This window comes from Halichoerus grypus, chromosome X (assembly GCF_964656455.1).
Source record: "Halichoerus grypus chromosome X, mHalGry1.hap1.1, whole genome shotgun sequence".
NCBI lineage: Eukaryota > Metazoa > Chordata > Mammalia > Carnivora > Phocidae > Halichoerus > Halichoerus grypus.
In genome coordinates this window covers 122,349,176-122,373,013 of record NC_135727.1, presented here as the reverse complement: position 1 = coordinate 122,373,013, position 23,838 = coordinate 122,349,176, and the positions used below count along the sequence as shown (strand labels likewise).

Genomic DNA, 23,838 nt, shown 5'->3' with positions numbered 1-23,838 from the left:
GAGGGAGAATCTCAAGCACAGGGCCGCTGGTTGAGGAGCCCAACTTAGGGCTCCATCCCACGACCCCAAGATCCTGACCTGAGCTGAAATCAAGAGTCAGACGCTTAACCGACTGAGCCACCCAGGTGCCCTGGACATTTATTTATTTTTCATTTTAAGATTTTATTTTTAATAAGATAATGTGTACTTGACATAGTAGTGCTAGATGGGCTAGCAGATATCCAGGTAATTTATCATATTGTCCTTCACTATTTCATTGACTATGGGATTACTGCAGGTATACCTTGAAGAGAGGAAGGTGTTTCTTCAAGGATTGACCTTGGACTTCTGTAAGTATCTAGGTAGTGCTGATGGTTCCTGAAATGATACAGTGACCAGCGGATTTTGCAGGTATAGAGGTAAAAGAAGATATGCCCCAAAAATATTTTCTACACTGATTTTTTTTTTCCATACTCCTATCAATACATGACAGTGAGCCTATCAATGGCAGTTACCATGGGACATTGTTGATGTCACAGTAGGTGATGATGTGGGCCTAAGTCACAGCGCAGACCCTCTGATCTTCGGATAGCTAGGTAAGTGATGATGGTGTCCCTATCACTCGTTAGTACCATGATTTCCTTGCAAGTATTCAGATGAGAATTGACGGATTCCTAACTAACTCTTGAAACCGTGAGTTTTCAGTTTTTAGAGAAAACTCTTGTTTAACTCTGAGGGATGAGGGATCACACTGATCAGGTATTGGTCATTGTGTCTCAACCATAGTAGTGATCATGACAATTTTGTAGGTGTCCTGTAAAAGTTGTATTACCTGACAATGGTCTTGACCTTGGAGTACTAGAGATATTCAGGCAGCGTTAATGCTTTCATAATGATGGAAATGACCAAGCTTATTGATAAGTGTCCTGTGAGAACAAGCCGTGTCCTTTTACACATATATCATCGTGTGTTTTTTAGGATCCTGTCAAGAGATGATGATGAACCTAACCCTAGTCATTGTCTGCGGATATTTCTGTTACCCAGGTAGGTGATGATGTTCACCTTCACCATTTCAAATCATCTGATTTTCACATACCAGGTAAGTGTTAGTGATGGACTAAACTTGCTTGCCATGTGTTTGTTTCTTTGTTTGTTTTTTCAGATAATCAGGTAAGAAATGATAGAGCCCTTACCAATTCGAATAAGCATGAGTTGATACTTTCCACATTTTAGAGAAAATGTATGTTTAATCCTGAAAGTATTGAGGAGTCGGTCCTATGTAGGCAGTTGTGGTGGAGTGTCAGCACAGTGGTAACCATAGGGTTTTTCCAGGTATCCAGTCAAGTAGTGTTAGTCTCTGCTGACGACACTGTTGACCTCGAATAGGTGTGAGGATACGGGTGGAGTTGATGTGTTCCATAATAATGGAAGTGAACAAGGATAGGTGCGGGTGTCTTAGTACAAATGGTATCTTAAACTCATTTGTATGTGTTTCTTCAGGTTCCTGCGAAGAAACCAGGGTGAACTGAAAATGGTTTTTAACACAACCTTGCTAGGAACGAGGTGAGCGTTAATGGTGAATCCTACTGCAGTAAAGACCATCTGAACTTGAGTATCTAGGTAAGTGAGGATGACGTCCTTAACATCTGTGTTAATGTGTATTTTTTTTAAATTTTTGTAGGTATCGGGTGAAGATCTTCACTAGTATGCAGGTATGGGATGTGATACTAACTGATTAAAGAGATCTTATTTGTATAGATTTATTTATTTATTTTAGAGAGAGAGAGAGTGTGTTTGAGTGGGTGGGGGTGCAGAGGGAGAAGGAGAATCTCAAGCACAGGGCCGCTGGTTGAGGAGCCCAACTTAGGGCTCCATCCCACGACCCCAAGGTCCTGACCTGAGCTGAAATCAAGAGTCAGACGCTTAACCGACTGAGCCACCCAGGTGCCCTGGACATTTATTTATTTTTCATTTTAAGATTTTATTTTTAATAAGATAATGTGTACTTGACATAGTAGTGATAGGTGGATTTGTAGATATCCAGGTAATTTTTCATATTGTCCTTCACTACTTCATTGACTATGGAATTACTGCAGGTATACCTAGAAGAGAGGAAGGTGTTTCTTCAAGGATTGACCTTGGAGTTCTGTAAGTATAGGTAGTGCTGATGGTCCCTGAAATGATACAGTGACCAGCGGATTTTGCAGGTATAGAGGTAAAAGAAGATATGCCCCAAAAATATTTTCTACACTGATTTTTTTTTCCATACTTGCTAGGAACGAGGTGAGCGTTAATGGTGAATCCTACTGCAGTAAAGACCATGTGAACTTGAGTATCTAGGTAAGTGAGGATGACGTCCTTAACATCTGTGTTAATGTGTATTTTTTAAAATTTTTGTAGATATCGGGTGAAGATCTTCACTAGTATGCAGGTATGAGATGTGATATGAACTGATTAAAGACCTCTTATTCTTTTAGGTTTATTTATTTATTTTAGACAGAGAGAGAGTGTGTGTGAGTGGGAGTGGTGTAGAGGGAGAGGGAGAATCTCAAGCACAGGGCCCGCTGTGTAAGGAGCCGAACATAGGGCTCAATCCCACGACCCCAAGATCCTGACCTGAGCTGAAATCAAGAGTCAGACGCTTAACCGACTGAGCCACCCAGGTGCCCTGGACATTTATTTATTTATTTATTTATTTTTTTAAGATTTTATTTTTAAGTAATCTCTGCACCCAACATGGGGCTTGAACTTACAGCCCCGAGATCAAGAATCACATGCTCCACCGACTGAGCCAGCTAGGTGCCCCTAAAGACCTTTCTATATTCAGATATCTACAAATGTATGAGTTCAAGTCTCTTAAGTTTACTTTGTTTTTGGCATGTACTTAGTTAGGAGTTTAATTTGTCCCTTGTAATACTGAGAGGAATAAGATTTGTTTTGTATTCTTGTTTGAAGATAATGTGTACTTGACATAGTAGTGCTAGATGGGCTAGCAGATATCCAGGTAATTTATCATATTGTCCTTCACTACTTCATTGACTATGGGATTACTGCAGGTATACCTTGAAGAGAGGAAGGCGTCTCTTCAAGGATTGACCTTGGACTTCTGTAAGTATCTAGGTAGTGCTGATGGTTCCTTCAATGATACAGTGACCAGGGGAATTTGCAGGTATAGAAGTAGAATCAGATATGCACCAAAAATATTTTTTCCAGTGATTTTTTTTTCCATACTCCTATCAATACATCAGAGTGAGCCTATCAATGGCAGTTACCATGGGACATTGTTGAAGTCACAGGAGGTGATGATGTGGGCCTAAGTCACAGCACAGACCCTCTGATCCTCGGATAGCTAGGTAAGTGATGATGGTGTCCCTATCACTCGTTAGTACCATGATTTCCTTGTAAGTATTCAGATGAGAAATGATAGATTCCTAACTAACTCTTGAAACTGTGAGTTTTCAGTTTTTAGAGAAAACTCTTGTTTAACTCTGAGGGATGAGGGATCGCACTGATCAGGTATTGGTCAACATGTCTCAACCATAGTAGTGATCATGACAATTTTGTAGGTGTCCTGTAAAAGTTGTATTACCTGACAATGGTCTTGACCTTGGAGTACTAGAGATATTCAGGCAGCGTTAATGCTTTCATAATGATGGAAATGACCAAGCTTATTGATAGGTGTCCTGTGAGAACAAGCCGTGTCCTTTTACACATATATCATCATGTGTTTTTTAGGATCCTGTCAAGAGATGATGATGAACCTAACCCTAGTCATTGTCTGCGGACATTTCTGTTACCCAGGTAGGTGATGATGTTCACCTTCACCATTTCAAATCATCTGTTTTTCACATACCAGGTAAGTGTCAGTGATGGACTAAACTTGCTTGCCATGTGTTTGTTTGTTTGTTTGTTTTTTCAGATAATCAGGTAAGAAATGATAGAGTCCTTACGAATTCGAATAAGCATGAGTTGATACTTTCCACATTTTAGAGAAAATGCATGTTTAATCCTGAAAGTATTGAGGAGTCGGTCCTATGTAGGCAGTTGTGGTGGAGTGTCAGCACAGTGGTAACCATAGGGTTTTCCAGGTATCCAGTCAAGTAGTGTTAGTCTCTGCTGACAACACTGTTGACCTCGAATAGGTGCGAGGATACGGGTGGAGTTGATGTGTTCCATAATAATGGAAGTGAACAAGGATAGGTGCGGGTGTCTTAGAACAAATGGTATCTTAAACTCATTTGTATGTGTTTCTTCAGGTTCCTGCGAAGAAACCAGGGTGAACTGAAAATGGTTTTTAACACAACCTTGCTAGGAACGAGGTGAGCGTTAATGGTGAATCCTACTGCAGTAAAGACCATCTGAACTTGAGTATCTAGGTAAGTGAGGATGACGTCCTTAACATCTGTGTTAATGTGTATTTTTTTTAAATTTTTGTAGGTATCGGGTGAAGATCTTCACTAGTATGCAGGTATGGGATGTGATACTAACTGATTAAAGAGATCTTATTTGTATAGATTTATTTATTTATTTTAGACAGAGAGAGAGAGAGTGTGTTTGAGTGGGGGGGGGGTGCAGAGGGAGAGGGAGAATCTCAAGCACAGGGCCGCTGGTTGAGGAGCCCAACTTAGGGCTCCATCCCACGACCCCAAGATCCTGACCTGAGCTGAAATCAAGAGTCAGACGCTTAACCGACTGAGCCACCCAGGTGCCCTGGACATTTATTTATTTTTCATTTTAAGATTTTATTTTTAATAAGATAATGTGTACTTGACATAGTAGTGCTAGATGGGCTAGCAGATATCCAGGTAATTTATCATATTGTCCTTCACTATTTCATTGACTATGGGATTACTGCAGGTATACCTAGAAGAGAGGAAGGTGTTTCTTCAAGGATTGACCTTGGACTTCTGTAAGTATCTAGGTAGTGCTGATGGTCCCTGAAATGATACAGTGACCAGCGGATTTTGCAGGTATAGAGGTAAAAGAAGATATGCCCCAAAAATATTTTCTACACTGATTTTTTTTTCCATACTTGCTAGGAACGAGGTGAGCGTTAATGGTGAATCCTACTGCAGTAAAGACAATGTGAACTTGAGTATCTAGGTAAGTGAGGATGACGTCCTTAACATCTGTGTTAATGTGTATTTTTTAAAATTTTTGTAGATATCGGGTGAAGATCTTCACTAGTATGCAGGTATGAGATGTGATATGAACTGATTAAAGACCTCTTATTCTTTTAGGTTTATTTATTTATTTTAGACAGAGAGAGAGTGTGTGTGAGTGGGAGTGGTGTAGAGGGAGAGGGAGAATCTCAAGCACAGGGCCCGCTGTGTAAGGAGCCGAACATAGGGCTCAATCCCACGACCCCAAGATCCTGACCTGAGCTGAAATCAAGAGTCAGACGCTTAACCGACTGAGCCACCCAGGTGCCCTGGACATTTATTTATTTATTTATTTATTTTTTTAAGATTTTATTTTTAAGTAATCTCTGCACCCAACATGGGGCTTGAACTTACAGCCCCGAGATCAAGAATCACATGCTCCACCGACTGAGCCAGCTAGGTGCCCCTAAGGACCTTTCTATATTCAGATATCTACAAATGTATGAGTTCAAGTCTCTTAAGTTTACTTTGTTTTTGGCATGTACTTAGTTAGGAGTTTAATTTGTCCCTTGTAATACTGAGAGGAATAAGATTTGTTTTGTATTCTTGTTTGAAGATAATGTGTACTTGACATAGTAGTGCTAGATGGGCTAGCAGATATCCAGGTAATTTATCATATTGTCCTTCACTACTTCATTGACTATGGGATTACTGCAGGTATACCTTGAAGAGAGGAAGGCGTCTCTTCAAGGATTGACCTTGGACTTCTGTAAGTATCTAGGTAGTGCTGATGGTTCCTTCAATGATACAGTGACCAGGGGAATTTGCAGGTATAGAAGTAGAATCAGATATGCACCAAAAATATATTTTCCAGTGATTTTTTTTTCCATACTCCTATCAATACATCAGAGTGAGCCTATCAATGGCAGTTACCATGGGACATTGTTGAAGTCACAGGAGGTGATGATGTGGGCCTAAGTCACAGCACAGACCCTCTGATCCTCGGATAGCTAGGTAAGTGATGATGGTGTCCCTATCACTCGTTAGTACCATGATTTCCTTGTAAGTATTCAGATGAGAAATGATAGATTCCTAACTAACTCTTGAAACCGTGAGTTTTCAGTTTTTAGAGAAAACTCTTGTTTAACTCTGAGGGATGAGGGATCGCACTGATCAGGTATTGGTCAACATGTCTCAACCATAGTAGTGATCATGACAATTTTGTAGGTGTCCTGTAAAAGTTGTATTACCTGACAATGGTCTTGACCTTGGAGTACTAGAGATATTCAGGCAGCGTTAATGCTTTCATAATGATGGAAATGACCAAGCTTATTGATAGGTGTCCTGTGAGAACAAGCCGTGTCCTTTTACACATATATCATCATGTGTTTTTTAGGATCCTGTCAAGAGATGATGATGAACCTAACCCTAGTCATTGTCTGCGGACATTTCTGTTACCCAGGTAGGTGATGATGTTCACCTTCACCATTTCAAATCATCTGTTTTTCACATACCAGGTAAGTGTCAGTGATGGACTAAACTTGCTTGCCATGTGTTTGTTTGTTTGTTTGTTTTTTCAGATAATCAGGTAAGAAATGATAGAGCCCTTACGAATTCGAATAAGCATGAGTTGATAATTTCCACATTTTAGAGAAAATGCATGTTTAATCCTGAAAGTATTGAGGAGTCGGTCCTATGTAGGCAGTTGTGGTGGAGTGTCAGCACAGTGGTAACCATAGGGTTTTCCAGGTATCCAGTCAAGTAGTGTTAGTCTCTGCTGACAACACTGTTGACCTCGAATAGGTGCGAGGATACGGGTGGAGTTGATGTGTTCCATAATAATGGAAGTGAACAAGGATAGGTGCGGGTGTCTTAGAACAAATGGTATCTTAAACTCATTTGTATGTGTTTCTTCAGGTTCCTGCGAAGAAACCAGGGTGAACTGAAAATGGTTTTTAACACAACCTTGCTAGGAACGAGGTGAGCGTTAATGGTGAATCCTACTGCAGTAAAGACCATCTGAACTTGAGTATCTAGGTAAGTGAGGATGACGACCTTAACATCTGTGTTAATGTGTATTTTTTTTAAATTTTTGTAGGTATCGGGTGAAGATCTTCACTAGTATGCAGGTATGGGATGTGATACTAACTGATTAAAGAGATCTTATTTGTATAGATTTATTTATTTATTTTAGACAGAGAGAGAGAGAGTGTGTTTGAGTGGGGGGGGGGTGCAGAGGGAGAGGGAGAATCTCAAGCACAGGGCCGCTGGTTGAGGAGCCCAACTTAGGGCTCCATCCCACGACCCCAAGATCCTGACCTGAGCTGAAATCAAGAGTCAGACGCTTAACCGACTGAGCCACCCAGGTGCCCTGGACATTTATTCATTTTTCATTTTAAGATTTTATTTTTAATAAGATAATGTGTACTTGACATAGTAGTGCTAGATGGGCTAGCAGATATCCAGGTAATTTATCATATTGTCCTTCACTATTTCATTGACTATGGGATTACTGCAGGTATACCTTGAAGAGAGGAAGGTGTTTCTTCAAGGATTGACCTTGGACTTCTGTAAGTATCTAGGTAGTGCTGATGGTTCCTGAAATGATACAGTGACCAGCGGATTTTGCAGGTATAGAGGTAAAAGAAGATATGCCCCAAAAATATTTTCTACACTGATTTTTTTTTTCCATACTCCTATCAATACATGACAGTGAGCCTATCAATGGCAGTTACCATGGGACATTGTTGATGTCACAGTAGGTGATGATGTGGGCCTAAGTCACAGCGCAGACCCTCTGATCTTCGGATAGCTAGGTAAGTGATGATGGTGTCCCTATCACTCGTTAGTACCATGATTTCCTTGCAAGTATTCAGATGAGAATTGACGGATTCCTAACTAACTCTTGAAACCGTGAGTTTTCAGTTTTTAGAGAAAACTCTTGTTTAACTCTGAGGGATGAGGGATCACACTGATCAGGTATTGGTCATTGTGTCTCAACCATAGTAGTGATCATGACAATTTTGTAGGTGTCCTGTAAAAGTTGTATTACCTGACAATGGTCTTGACCTTGGAGTACTAGAGATATTCAGGCAGCGTTAATGCTTTCATAATGATGGAAATGACCAAGCTTATTGATAAGTGTCCTGTGAGAACAAGCCGTGTCCTTTTACACATATATCATCGTGTGTTTTTTAGGATCCTGTCAAGAGATGATGATGAACCTAACCCTAGTCATTGTCTGCGGATATTTCTGTTACCCCGGTAGGTGATGATGTTCACCTTCACCATTTCAAATCATCTGATTTTCACATACCAGGTAAGTGTTAGTGATGGACTAAACTTGCTTGCCATGTGTTTGTTTCTTTGTTTGTTTTTTCAGATAATCAGGTAAGAAATGATAGAGCCCTTACCAATTCGAATAAGCATGAGTTGATACTTTCCACATTTTAGAGAAAATGTATGTTTAATCCTGAAAGTATTGAGGAGTCGGTCCTATGTAGGCAGTTGTGGTGGAGTGTCAGCACAGTGGTAACCATAGGGTTTTTCCAGGTATCCAGTCAAGTAGTGTTAGTCTCTGCTGACGACACTGTTGACCTCGAATAGGTGTGAGGATACGGGTGGAGTTGATGTGTTCCATAATAATGGAAGTGAACAAGGATAGGTGCGGGTGTCTTAGTACAAATGGTATCTTAAACTCATTTGTATGTGTTTCTTCAGGTTCCTGCGAAGAAACCAGGGTGAACTGAAAATGGTTTTTAACACAACCTTGCTAGGAACGAGGTGAGCGTTAATGGTGAATCCTACTGCAGTAAAGACCATCTGAACTTGAGTATCTAGGTAAGTGAGGATGACGTCCTTAACATCTATGTTAATGTGTATTTTATTTAAATTTTTGTAGGTATCGGGTGAAGATCTTCACTAGTATGCAGGTATGGGATGTGATACTAACTGATTAAAGAGATCTTATTTTTATAGATTTATTTATTTATTTTAGACAGAGAGAGAGACAGTGTGTTTGAGTGGGTTAGGGTGCAGAGGGAGAGGGAGAATCTCAAGCACAGGGCCGCTGGTTGAGGAGCCCAACTTAGGGCTCCATCCCACGACCCCAAGATCCTGACCGGAGCTGAAATCAAGAGTCAGACGCTTAACCAACTGAGCCACCCAGGTGCCCTGGACATTTATTTATTTTTCATTTTAAGATTTTATTTTTAATAAGATAATGTGTACTTGACATAGTAGTGATAGGTGGATTTGCAGATATCCAGGTAATTTTTCATATCGTCCTTCACTACTTCATTGACTATGGAATTACTGCAGGTATACCTAGAAGAGAGGAAGGTGTTTCTTCAAGGATTGACCTTGGAGTTCTGTAAGTATAGGTAGTGCTGATGGTCCCTGAAATGATACAGTGACCAGCGGATTTTGCAGGTATAGAGGTAAAAGAAGATATGCCCCAAAAATATTTTCTACACTGATTTTTTTTTCCATACTTGCTAGGAACGAGGTGAGCGTTAATGGTGAATCCTACTGCAGTAAAGACCATGTGAACTTGAGTATCTAGGTAAGTGAGGATGACGTCCTTAACATCTGTGTTAATGTGTATTTTTTAAAATTTTTGTAGATATCGGGTGAAGATCTTCACTAGTATGCAGGTATGAGATGTGATATGAACTGATTAAAGACCTCTTATTCTTTTAGGTTTATTTATTTATTTTAGACAGAGAGAGAGTGTGTGTGAGTGGGAGTGGTGTAGAGGGAGAGGGAGAATCTCAAGCACAGGGCCCGCTGTGTAAGGAGCCGAACATAGGGCTCAATCCCACGACCCCAAGATCCTGACCTGAGCTGAAATCAAGAGTCAGACGCTTAACCGACTGAGCCACCCAGGTGCCCTGGACATTTATTTATTTATTTATTTTTTTTTTTAAGATTTTATTTTTAAGTAATCTCTGCACCCAACATGGGGCTTGAACTTACAGCCCCGAGATCAAGAATCACATGCTCCACCGACTGAGCCAGCTAGGTGCCCCTAAAGACCTTTCTATATTCAGATATCTACAAATGTATGAGTTCAAGTCTCTTAAGTTTACTTTGTTTTTGGCATGTACTTAGTTAGGAGTTTAATTTGTCCCTTGTAATACTGAGAGGAATAAGATTTGTTTTGTATTCTTGTTTGAAGATAATGTGTACTTGACATAGTAGTGCTAGATGGGCTAGCAGATATCCAGGTAATTTATCATATTGTCCTTCACTACTTCATTGACTATGGGATTACTGCAGGTATACCTTGAAGAGAGGAAGGCGTCTCTTCAAGGATTGACCTTGGACTTCTGTAAGTATCTAGGTAGTGCTGATGGTTCCTTCAATGATACAGTGACCAGGGGAATTTGCAGGTATAGAAGTAGAATCAGATATGCACCAAAAATATTTTTTCCAGTGATTTTTTTTTCCATACTCCTATCAATACATCAGAGTGAGCCTATCAATGGCAGTTACCATGGGACATTGTTGAAGTCACAGGAGGTGATGATGTGGGCCTAAGTCACAGCACAGACCCTCTGATCCTCGGATAGCTAGGTAAGTGATGATGGTGTCCCTATCACTCGTTAGTACCATGATTTCCTTGTAAGTATTCAGATGAGAAATGATAGATTCCTAACTAACTCTTGAAACCGTGAGTTTTCAGTTTTTAGAGAAAACTCTTGTTTAACTCTGAGGGATGAGGGATCACACTGATCAGGTATTGGTCAACATGTCTCAACCATAGTAGTGATCATGACAATTTTGTAGGTGTCCTGTAAAAGTTGTATTACCTGACAATGGTCTTGACCTTGGAGTACTAGAGATATTCAGGCAGCATTAATGCTTTCATAATGATGGAAATGACCAAGCTTATTGATAGGTGTCCTGTGAGAACAAGCCGTGTCCTTTTACACATATATCATCATGTGTTTTTTAGGATCCTGTCAAGAGATGATGATGAACCTAACCCTAGTCATTGTCTGCGGACATTTCTGTTACCCAGGTAGGTGATGATGTTCACCTTCACCATTTCAAATCATCTGTTTTTCACATACCAGGTAAGTGTCAGTGATGGACTAAACTTGCTTGCCATGTGTTTGTTTGTTTGTTTGTTTTTTCAGATAATCAGGTAAGAAATGATAGAGCCCTTACGAATTCGAATAAGCATGAGTTGATACTTTCCACATTTTAGAGAAAATGCATGTTTAATCCTGAAAGTATTGAGGAGTCGGTCCTATGTAGGCAGTTGTGGTGGAGTGTCAGCACAGTGGTAACCATAGGGTTTTCCAGGTATCCAGTCAAGTAGTGTTAGTCTCTGCTGACAACACTGTTGACCTCGAATAGGTGCGAGGATACGGGTGGAGTTGATGTGTTCCATAATAATGGAAGTGAACAAGGATAGGTGCGGGTGTCTTAGAACAAATGGTATCTTAAACTCATTTGTATGTGTTTCTTCAGGTTCCTGCGAAGAAACCAGGGTGAACTGAAAATGGTTTTTAAGACAACCTTGCTAGGAACGAGGTGAGCGTTATTGGTGAATCCTACTGCAGTAAAGACCATGTGAACTTGAGTATCTAGGTAAGTGAGTATGACGTCCTTAACATCTGTGTTAATGTGTATTTTATTTAAATTTTTGTAGGTATCGGGTGAAGATCTTCACTAGTATGCAGGTATGGGATGTGATACTAACTGATTAAAGAGATCTTATTTTTATAGATTTATTTATTTATTTTAGAGAGAGAGAGAGTGTGTTTGAGTGGGGGGGGGTGCAGAGGGAGAGGGAGAATCTCAAGCACAGGGCCGCTGGTTGAGGAGCCCAACTTAGGGCTCCATCCCACGACCCCAAGGTCCTGACCTGAGCTGAAATCAAGAGTCAGACGCTTAACCGACTGAGCCACCCAGGTGCCCTGGACATTTATTTATTTTTCATTTTAAGATTTTATTTTTAATAAGATAATGTGTACTTGACATAGTAGTGATAGGTGGATTTGCAGATATCCAGGTAATTTTTCATATCGTCCTTCACTACTTCATTGACTATGGAATTACTGCAGGTATACCTAGAAGAGAGGAAGGTGTTTCTTCAAGGATTGACCTTGGAGTTCTGTAAGTATAGGTAGTGCTGATGGTCCCTGAAATGATACAGTGACCAGCGGATTTTGCAGGTATAGAGGTAAAAGAAGATATGCCCCAAAAATATTTTCTACACTGATTTTTTTTTCATACTCCTATCAATACATGACAGTGAGCCTATCAATGGCAGTTACCATGGGACATTGTTGATGTCACAGTAGGTGATGATGTGGGCCTAAGTCACAGCGCAGACCCTCTGATCTTCGGATAGCTAGGTAAGTGATGATGGTGTCCCTATCACTCGTTAGTACCATGATTTCCTTGTAAGTATTCAGATGAGAATTGATGGATTCCTAACTAAGTCTTAAAACCGTGAGTTTTCAGTTTTTAGAGAAAACTCTTGTTTAACTCTGAGGGATGAGGGATCACACTGATCAGGTATTGGTGAACATATCTCAACCATAGTAGTGATCATGACAATTTTGTAGGTGTCCTGTAAAAGTTGTATTACCTGACAATGGTCTTGACCTTGGAGTACTAGAGATATTCAGGCAGCGTTAATGCTTTCATAATGATGGAAATGACCAAGCTTATTGATAGGTGTCCTGTGAGAACAAGCCGTGTCCTTTTACACATATATCATCGTGTGTTTTTTAGGATCCTGTCAAGAGATGATGATGAACCTAACCCTAGTCATTGTCTGCGGACATTTCTGTTACCCAGGTAGGTGATGATGTTCACCTTCACCATTTCAAATCATCTGATTTTCACATACCAGGTAAGTGTTAGTAATGGACTAAACTTGCTTGCCATGTGTTTGTTTGTTTGTTTTTACAGATAATCAGGTAAGAAATGATAGAGCCCTTACCAATTCGAATAAGCATGAGTTGATACTTTCCACATTTTAGAGGAAATGTATGTTTAATCCTGAAAGTATTGAGGAGTTGGTCCTATGTAGGCAGTTGTGGTGGAGTGTCAGCACAGTGGTAACCATAGGGTTTTTCCAGGTATCCAGTCAAGTAGTGTTAGTCTCTGCTGACAACACTGTTGACCTCGAATAGGTGCGAGGATACGGGTGGAGTTGATGTGTTCCATAATAATGGAAGTGAACAAGGATAGGTGCGGGTGTCTTAGAACAAATGGTATCTTAAACTCATTTGTATGTGTTTCTTCAGGTTCCTGCGAAGAAACCAGGGTGAACTGAAAATGGTTTTTAACACAACCTTGCTAGGAACGAGGTGAGCGTTAATGGTGAATCCTACTGCAGTAAAGACCATCTGAACTTGAGTATCTAGGTAAGTGAGGATGACGTCCTTAACATCTATGTTAATGTGTATTTTTTTTAAATTTTTGTAGGTATCGGGTGAAGATCTTCACTAGTATGCAGGTATGAGATGTGATATGAACTGATTAAAGACCTCTTATTCTTTTAGGTTTATTTATTTATTTTAGACAGAGAGAGAGTGTGTGTGAGTGGGGGTGGTGTAGAGGGAGAGGGAGAATCTCAAGCACAGGGCCCGCTGTGTAAGGAGCCGAACATAGGGCTCAATCCCACGACCCCAAGATCCTGAACTGAGCTGAAATCAAGAGTCAGACGCTTAACCGACTGAGCCACCCAGGTGCCCTGGACATTTATTTATTTATTTATTTATTTTTTTATGATTTTATTTTTAAGTAATCTCTGCACCTAACATGGGGCTTGAACTTACCGTCCCGAGATCAAGAATCACATGCTCCACCGACTGAGCCAGCTAGGTGCCCCTAAAGACCTTTCTATATTCAGATATCTACAAATGTATGAGTTCAAGTCTCTTAAGTTTACTTTGTTTTTGGCATGTACTTAGTTAGGAGTTTAATTTGTCCCTTGTAATACTGAGAGGAATAAGATTTGTTTTGTATTCTTGTTTGAAGATAATGTGTACTTGACATAGTAGTGTGAGATGGGCTAGCAGATATCCAGGTAATTTATCATATTGTCCTTCACTATTTCATTGACTATGGGATTACTGCAGGTATACCTTGAAGAGAGGAAGGCGTCTCTTCAAGGATTGACCTTGGACTTCTGTAAGTATCTAGGTAGTGCTGATGGTTCCTTCAATGATACAGTGACCAGGGGAATTTGCAGGTATAGAAGTAGAATCAGATATGCACCAAAAATATTTTCTACACTGATTTTTTTTTCCATACTCCTATCAATACATGACAGTGAGCCTATCAATGGCAGTTACCATGGGACATTGTTGAAGTCACAGTAGGTGATCATGTGGGCCTAAGTCACAGCGCAGACCCTCTGATCCTCAGATACCTAGGTAAGTGATGATGGTGTCCCTAACACTTGCTATTACCATGATTTCTTTGCAAGTATTCAGATGAGAAATTATAGATTCCTAACTAACTCTTGAAACCGTGAGTTTTCAGTTTTTAGAGAAAACTCTTCTTTAACTCTGAGTGATGATGGATTACACTTATCAGGTATTGGTCAACATATCTCAACCACAGTAGTGATCATGACAATTTTGTAGGTGTCCTGTAAAAGTTGTATTACCTGACAATGGTCTTGACCTTGGAGTACTAGAGATATTCAGGCAGCGTTAATGCTTTCATAATGATGGAAATGACCAAGCTTATTGATAAGTGTCCTGTTAGAACAAGCCGTGTCCTTTTACACATATATCATCATGTGTTTTTTAGGATCCTGTCAAGAGATGATGATGAACCTAACCCTAGTCATTGTCTGCGGACATTTCTGTTACCCAGGTAGGTGATGATGTTCACCTTCACCATTTCAAATCATCTGATTTTCACATACCAGGTAAGTGTTAATGATGGACTAAACTTGCTTGCCATGTGTTTGTTTGTTTGTTTTTGCAGATAATCAGGTAAGAAATGATAGAGTCCTTACCAATTCGAATAAGCATGAGTTGATACTTTCCACATTTTAGAGAAAATGTGTTTAATCCTGAAAGTATTGAGGAGTCGGTCCTATGTAGGCAGTTGTGGTGGAGTGTCAGCACAGTGGTAACCATAGGGTTTTTCCAGGTATCCAGTCAAGTAGTGTTAGTCTCTGCTGACAACACTGTTGACCTCGAATAGGTGCGAGGATACGGGTGGAGTTGATGTGTTCCATAATAATGGAAGTGAACAAGGATAGGTGCAGGTGTCTTAGAACAAATGGTATCTTAAACTCATTTGTATGTGTTTCTTCAGGTTCCTGCGAAGAAATCAGGGTGAACTGAAAATCGTTTATAACACAACCTTGCTAGGAACGAGGTGAGCGTTAATTGTGAATCCTACTGCAGTAAAGACCATCTGAACTTGAGTATCTAGGTAAGTGAGGATGACGTCCTTAACATCTATGTTAATGTGTATTTTATTTAAATTTTTGTAGGTATCGGGTGAAGATCTTCACTAGTATGCAGGTATGGGATGTGATACTAACTGATTAAAGAGATCTTAGTTTTATAGATTGATTTATTTATTTTAGACAGAGAGAGAGAGAGTGTGTGTTTGAGTGGGGGGGGGGTGCAGAGGGAGAGGGAGAATCTCAAGCACAGGGCCGCTGGTTGAGGAGCCCAACTTAGGGCTCCATCCCACGACCCCAAGATCCTGTCCTGAGCTGAAATCAAGAGTCAGACGCTTAACGGACTGAGCCACCCAGGTGCCCTGGACATTTATTTATTTTTCCTTTTAAGATTTTATTTTTAATAAGATAATGTGTACTTGACATAGTAGTGATAGATGGATTTGCAGATATCCAGGTAATTTTTCATATTGTCCTTCACTACTTCATTGACTATGGAATTACTGCAGGTATACCTAGAAGAGAGGAAGGTGTTTCTTCAAGGATTGACCTTGGAGTTCTGTAAGCATAGGTAGTGCTGATGGTTCCTGAAATGATACAGTGACCAGCGGATTTTGCAGGTATAGAGGTAAAAGAAGATATGCCCCAAAAATATTTTCTACACTGATTTTTTTCCATACTCCTATCAATACATGACAGTGAGCCTATCAATGGCAGTTACCATGGGACATTGTTGAAGTCACAGGAGGTGATGATGTGGGCCTAAGTCACAGCACAGACCCTCTGATCCTCAGATACCTAGGTAAGTGATGATGGTGTCCCTAGCACTTGCTATTACCATGATTTCTTTGCAAGTATTCAGATGAGAAATGATAGATTCCTAACTAACTCTTGAAACCGTGAGTTTTCAGTTTTTAGAGAAAACTCTTGTTTAACTCTGAGTGATGAGGGACCACACTTATCAGGTATTGGTCAACATATCTCAAGCACAGTAGTGATAATGAGAATTTTGTAGGTGTCCTGTAGAAGTTGTATTACCTGACAATCGTCTTGACCTTGGAATACTAGAGATATTCAGGCAGAGTTAATCCTTTCATAATGATGGAAATGACCAAGCTTATTGATAGGTGTCCTGTTAGAACAAGCCGTGTCCTTTTACACATATATCATCATGTGTTTTTTAGGTTCCTGTCAAGAGATGATGATGAACCTAACCGTAGTCATTGTCTGCGGACATTTCTGTTACCCAGGTAGGTGATGATTTTCACCTTCACCATTTCAAATCATTTGATCTTCACATATCAAATAACTGTTATTGATCGACTAAACTTGCTTGCCATGTTGTTTTTTTTTTTTTCATATTATCAGGTAAGAAATGATAGCATTTCACCATTTATTGTAACCATTCTCTTCTGTTACTATTTCAGAGAAAATATATGTTTCTTTATGTGAGTATTAGGCGAATTATGCCGTGAATACCCATAATCATGGAGTGGTGTGTTACGGTAGTAATGTTGGTGTTTTCGCAGGTGAGCAGGAAAGAGATGATGGTGTATCTATCTTTGGCATGGACATTGAAGTATTGCAACAATCCAGAAAGATCTGATGGGTCCTGCAGTGTTGGCAATGAACAGGAGTATTTGCAGTATCCTTCTAGGAGCAAAGGAGGGTCCGTAGACACATTTTTCACAGAGTGTTGTTTAAATTACCATCAAGAGGTCATGGTAAATTTCAGAATGATCATTGATGGGACTTAGCTTGTATTCAGGTAAGTGATGATATCGGCTTTCAGCACCCTACAAATTGATTTTCAAGTATTTATGTAAATGTAAGTGGTGTTCCTTACTGTTCTGTTATCATGTTTCCATGCAGGTGTCCAGTTAAGAAATGATACTCTCCCAATTAATGCTAGTAAGTATATGCCCTTTTTATTTATTTTTTAAATTTAGATACAATGTGTATTTAACGTTAGTACTGATAAAGGGATATGCAGGTCCAGGTAACTTCTACTGTTGCACATCAAGTATTGACCATGAGATTTCTACAAGTACTCATAGAAGACAAGTTAGTATGTCTAAGGGTGGTGTTGACCTTAAAGTTCTACCAAAATCCATGTGGTGTTATGTTGCCCTTAATGATGGAAGTGACCAAGATTATTTGCAAATGTACTATTTCTTTCTGCGGGTAGACAAGTTGTATCTTGCAACAACACATTTTTTGAGCGTGTTTCTCAAGGTTCTGTGCAGTCATGATATCACAGTGAAGCAGACAGTGGTTGTCAGGGGGAGCTTGCTGGTAACCAGGCACGTGATAAAGTGGGTCTTATCTCAGTTCAGAAATCTGATCTTCAGCTACCTAGGTGAGTGAGGATGGTGTCTCTAACACAGTGTACCACACTTTTTTGTAAGTTTCCTGTTAAGTTCATTGCTCGTTTACAGATATGAGATGGTGTGACATTAACTCATTAGATACATTCACTTTTTATATTAGAAAAAGTTTATTGGGCCCTGTGAGTGTTGAAGGATAACACCTATCCAGCTATTTATCATGGTGTCTTCCCCCACAGTACTACCCATAGGTTTTCTGTAGGTGTCCAGTGAAGTAAGGCTGATTTTATCTGACATCAGTGTTGATGATCTTTGATTACTGAAAATACCCAGGTAGAGTTGCTGTGTCCCATAATGATGGAGCGACCAGGTTATTTGCAGATACCTTGCTAGAAAAAAGTTGTTTTCTTTAACATAGATCTCATCATGTCTGGACAGCAACCTGAAAAAGAGATCGCTGTGCACCTGGCATTGATGTTAATGGCAGACATTGCTGGTATGTTTCCAGGTAAGCAAGGTTGTGGGCCTAAACCACAGCATAGGCCATCTGATCTCCAGATATCTAGGTAAGTGATGATGGTGTCTCTTGTTACCATGATTTCTTTGCAGGTATTCAGGTAGGAATTGATAGTCCTTACTAATTCTACTAATTCTAGTCCTTACTAATTACTATTTTAGAAAAGATTTTTGCTTAACCTGTGAGTGATGAGGGATTGCCATACCAAGGTAATTAATATTATGTTCTCAACCACAGCAGTAACCAACAATTTTGCAGGTGTCCTATGAAGAAGTACTGTCTTACCTGGTGATGATTTTGACCTTGGAGTACTACAAGTGTTCAGGTAGAGTTGATATGTCTCATAATGATAAGGTGACCAAGGTTATTTACAGGTGTCCTGGTAGAACAAGTTGTGTCCCTTTACCCATATATCATGTGTTTTTCAGGGTCCTGTTAAAAGACTTCAGTTAATCTGATGATGGTTGTTAAGGTGGAGACATTTCTGGTATTCAGGTATCTGATGAGGTGTACTTCCACTACATCAGACCCTCTGATCTTCATGAGTCTACCTCCATTAAAATTTGTTGATTGCTTGAACTTGTTTTACCATGTGGGTTTTTTTTAAGGCATTCAGGCAGAAATGATAGTGTTTTTACCAATTCTAGCAAACCTGTTCTCCTACTTTTTTATATTTTAGAGGAAATTTACATATAACCATGTGAATATTTAGCAATTCATGGGTATTCATGGAATAAACAGTTGTGGGTCACACAAGTTACCATGGTATTTTTGTAGGTGAGCAATCAGAACATGATGGCGATGGCATAGACCTTGGAGTACTGCAAGATCCCAGGTAGAGTTGATGGGTCCTACAATGATGTAAGTGCCCAAGATTACTTCCATGACCTGGTAGAGAGGGTATTCTGTAGACCCATTTGTCACAGTGTGTTTTTCAAGTTCCTGTCAAGAAATCATGGTGAACCTCATAATGATCAATTATTGGACTTTGCTTTTATCCAGGTAAGTGATGATGTAGGCCTCAAACACCCTAGAAACAATCTAACCATCTGATATGTGGGTAAGTGTGGATGGATTTCCCAACTTTTTTGTGACTATGTTTTTGTTTTTACAGGTATTCAGGTAAGAAATGATACAGTCCCAACAAATGCTAGTAATTATTTAAAGTTTAGATGTAATGTGTGTTTAACCCTAGTGGTGACAGAGGGATATGCAGGTGTCCAGGTAAGTTATCCTACTGTTCCACCCCGCAGTATTGAGCAGGAATTTTTTTACAGGTACTCAGGAGATGATGGTTTCTCTAACAGTGGTGTTGACCTTGAAGTTCTAGTTCTGCCAAGATCCAAGTAGTGTTGATGGGTTTTCTAATGATGGAAATAACCAGTGTTAATTATATTGTTTTCTTTTCCCCAGGTAAAACAACTTTTGTCTTTTTTATAGGTGTATAAACTATTAATAGACAAGGCCTACAGATTTATTTCTTCTTGGACACCCCCACAGTGTGGCTGTGGCGGCCTGTGGTTTTGGTGTGCTGGCCTCAGACACGAATTCCCCAGAAGTGGCACAGCCCTCTGTGGGCCCAAATCTTCTTTAGTCACTCCAGGTCTTCACGAAGTTCGTTGTCCAGACCATTGGCCAGGACCTGGCTATATATTCCATTCTTCATGTCCTTTTGTCTGTTCAAAAACCAGTTTGGGATCTTACACTGGCATGGATTCTGCATGTGTAATGGTGATCACACATTCCACCTCACCCTTAGGGAGCTCTCATGCCCTCTTTGTGAAATCGGTGTCTGTAACACCACGTGAGCATATCTTCACCCCACACCCTGAGTTGCAGTGATGGCAAAGGCTCTTTTCTGCTGCCCATCGATATTGGTGTTGAGTACTCGGAAAATGTGCTGGAACTTCTCAGGGATCACTAGGGACGTGACGGCAGCCCCGGCAGCAGTGTGTAGGCCCCCTGTGGAAGAGCAAGACAACTTTTGTCTTAAACATACTTGTTAATTGTGTTTTTTCAGGTTATGGTGGTTAGTCCTGTTACAGTGAACCTAGAAATGCTCATTAATGGGACCCTGCTCATAACCTGGTACGTGATATTGTGGATGTTACACCATAGTTGAGATCACCTGTTCTTCAGATGTCTCAGTAAGTGAGGATGGTGTCCCGAACACAGTGTTAGCATGTTTTTTCTGTAGGTATCATGCTGAAGTCTTTGTTGTTGTACAGGTATGAGATGATGTCACATTAACTCACTAGACCTTCATATTTTCAGGTATGTATGTAATTAATGATGTTTTGAATAGTCTTATATTACCCATATTTCTGGCTTGTATGCAGTAAGATTAATTTGTCCCTCACAATACGAGTAAGCACAACATTTTACAGTATTCTTGTTCAGAGATTGTGTTTCATACACTCCTACTGATAAAAGGATAAGCAGGTATCCAGATATTCTATCGTATTGTCCATCTTCACAATATTAAACATGAAACTTTTACAGGTATCTCTTTAAGAGAAGAAGATATCTCCTACCAGGGTTTAGTCTTGGACTGCTGCAAGTATCCAGATGGTGGTGATGAGTCTCAAAAGGATGCCCTTGACCAATGGAAACTGCAGTAGACCTGGTAGAACAAGACATGTACTGAACACATTTTCCACATTGTGTTTTTCAGGTTTACGTGAAGACCTCCTGATTAATAGGCTCCCCTATCATATTTAATGAGGCATATAGAGGTATCAAGGCAAGTGCTGATATGGGCCTAAACCACAGCACTCTCTTTCTGATCCTACTGTGTAGGTAAGTGATTGTGTTCCTGACATTTCTTGTTAACTATGATTTTGTTGCTGGTATTCAGGTAAGAAATGATAGAGTCCTTACCAAATCTAGTGACCATGACTTTACACTTTTTACATTTTAGAGGTAACTTATGTTTAACTCTGTGATTGTATCTATGATTGTATCTATAATTTAGAGATAACTTATGTTTAACCCTTGATTGTATCTATAATTGTCAAGGAGTTCCCATGCCAGTAGTAACCACAGTAATTGTGCAGGAGTCCAATGAAAACATGACGGTCTCTTCTGACAAAGGCGTTGATCTGAATTAATGCAAGTATCAATGTGTTCCATGATGTGTTCCATAATAATGGAAGTGAAAAGGATTATTAGCAGGTGCTCTGGTGGAACAAGTTGTGTATTTAAACACATTTGTCCTATCTGTTTCTTCAGGTTCTTGTCAAGAAAACCCAGTGGACCTAAAAATATTCATTAACGGAACCTTGCTCTTAACCTGGTAAGTGATAAAGTGGGTTCTGCCACAATCCAGACAGTCTGATCTTCAACATGAAGGTAGATGAGGGTGGTGTCACCAACACTGGTGTTACCATGTTTGTTTGCAGGTATCCTGTTAAGGTCGTTGTTAGTATACAGGTATGAGATGATACGACATTATCTTATTAGAGACATTTCTTATTTCCAGGTATCTATGTAATTAATGTTTGAGACTCCTATATTTATGTTATTTTTGCCATGTATTCTGTTAAGAAATTAATGTGTCCCTAATAACAGTAGTAAGAATGTGATTTTCTGTATTCTTGTTTAGAGATACTGTGTATTTTACACTAGGAGTGACAGAGAGACCCGGGTATTCTGTTGCATAGTCTATCAGAGCATTATTGACCATGGAATTTTTGCAGGAGGTATCCATCAAGAGAGGAAGGTGTGTCCTCAGCTTTCACCTGCGAGTTCCATAAGCAACCAAGAGAAATTGCAGGTGTAGTAGAAGGATTTATTCTCCACAATGTGGTTTTCAGGTTCATGTCAGAACATTATGATAAGCCCATTATTGGTAGATAACATGGGACATAGCTGGTGTCAAGGTCAGTGACGAAGTGGGCCTAAACCCACAGCACAGGCCATCTTAACTTTCTTACACATATAAGTAAGTAATATTAGTTTGCCTAAACTTCTGGTCGCCATATTTTTCTCGCTTGCCGTTTGTTTGTTTAGGTATTTAAGTTTAGAAACGATAGTATCCTTATCAATACAAGTAACCATGTACCTTTCTTTATTTCAGAGAAAATTTGTTTAACCCTGGGAGTTTTGAGTGATTTATGGGTATCCACATAATGATTACGGACTTCCGTGGCACAATAGCACCCGTGTGTTACTTAACAGCAGTTAGGAGGTGACGTTGTTTTTAACAGTGGTGCAGACCGTGGAGTACCGCAGGTATCCAGGCAGAGGTGAGGTTATTTGGAGGTGTGCTGGTGGGAAATAAGTGTCCATAGACACACTTGTCACGGTGTGGTTTTCAGGTTCCTGTCAAGAGATTGTGGTGAACTTCATAATGATTTTTATCAGCAACATTGCTGATTGCCGTAAGTGATGATATTTCTCAAGCATCCCCACAGACCTTCTGATAGCATCACTACCATTGTGTAACCATGGTTTTGTTTTGGGTTTTTTTGAGCAGGTATTCAGGTAAAAATAGTATCTCAAACAATGCTAGTAAGCATTAGCTCTTACAGGATTAAGGCTCAGTTGGTGGAGCACGCGACTCTTGATCTCGGGTTGTGAGTTCAAGCCCCATGTTGGGCCTAGAGCTTCCTTAAAAAAAAGATTAATTAAAAAAAAAAACCCAGAGTTTATATATAATGTGTGTCTAACATAGACTGAGATCTATGCAGGTAAGTCATCTAGGTTCCACACTACAGTATTGACCATAAGATTTTTCCAGGTGATCAGTCAAGAGGTGCTGATGTCTCCCATATCTGTGTTTACCTTGAAGTTCTGCCAGGATCCAGGTGACGTTGATGGTTCCCACAGTGAGGGAATGGACCAAAAGTACCTACAGGTGCCCTGGCAGGACGAGTTGTTGCCTTATACACATTTGCTGCACCTCTTTATTTTAGATTCCTGTCTAGCAATCACTCCAAACAGAACAATGGTCATTAACAAAATCTTGTTAGGAACCAGTTAAGTGCTAAAGAGAGTTTTACTACAGTTAAGAGCATCTAATCTTCAGATTATCAAGGCAAGTGAGAATGATGTCTCTAACATTTGTGTTACCGTCTTTTTTCAGATAAACTGTTAAGGTTTTGCTAGTAATCAGGTGTGAGATGATGTGACATTAAGTCCGGGAGACATTATATTCAGAAATCTGTGTGACGAATGATATTGTTCAGGCTCTAATAGTAACCTGGTGTTAGGCATGTATGCAGTTAAGAAATTAAGTTGTCCCTAACAATTAGTTAGTGTGCCTGAGAATTTATGACTGTTGAGAGATAGAGGGTTTTGGACTGATGGAGGGACTTTCAGATATCCAGGTCTTTATCGTATTGTCCATCACTGTGTTACTAACCATGGGATTTCTGCAGGCATTCCTTTAAGAGAAGAAGATTGCTCTTACTTGGGGCTGACCTAGAGTTTTGCAAGTATTCAGGCATTGTTGATGGGTCCTGAAGTAATACAAAGGACCAAGGGAATTTGCAGCTGTCTGTTAGAATGAAATTG

At 39.9% G+C, this 23,838-nt stretch overlaps 1 pseudogene; it reads right to left on the bottom strand.

Annotated features, from left to right (window-relative positions):
- Nucleotides 1–19,795: 19,795 nt before the first annotated feature.
- On the bottom strand, nucleotides 19,796–21,217 carry LOC118533176 (small ribosomal subunit protein uS13 pseudogene; annotated as a pseudogene).
- Between the last annotated feature and the right edge of the window lie 2,621 nt (nucleotides 21,218–23,838).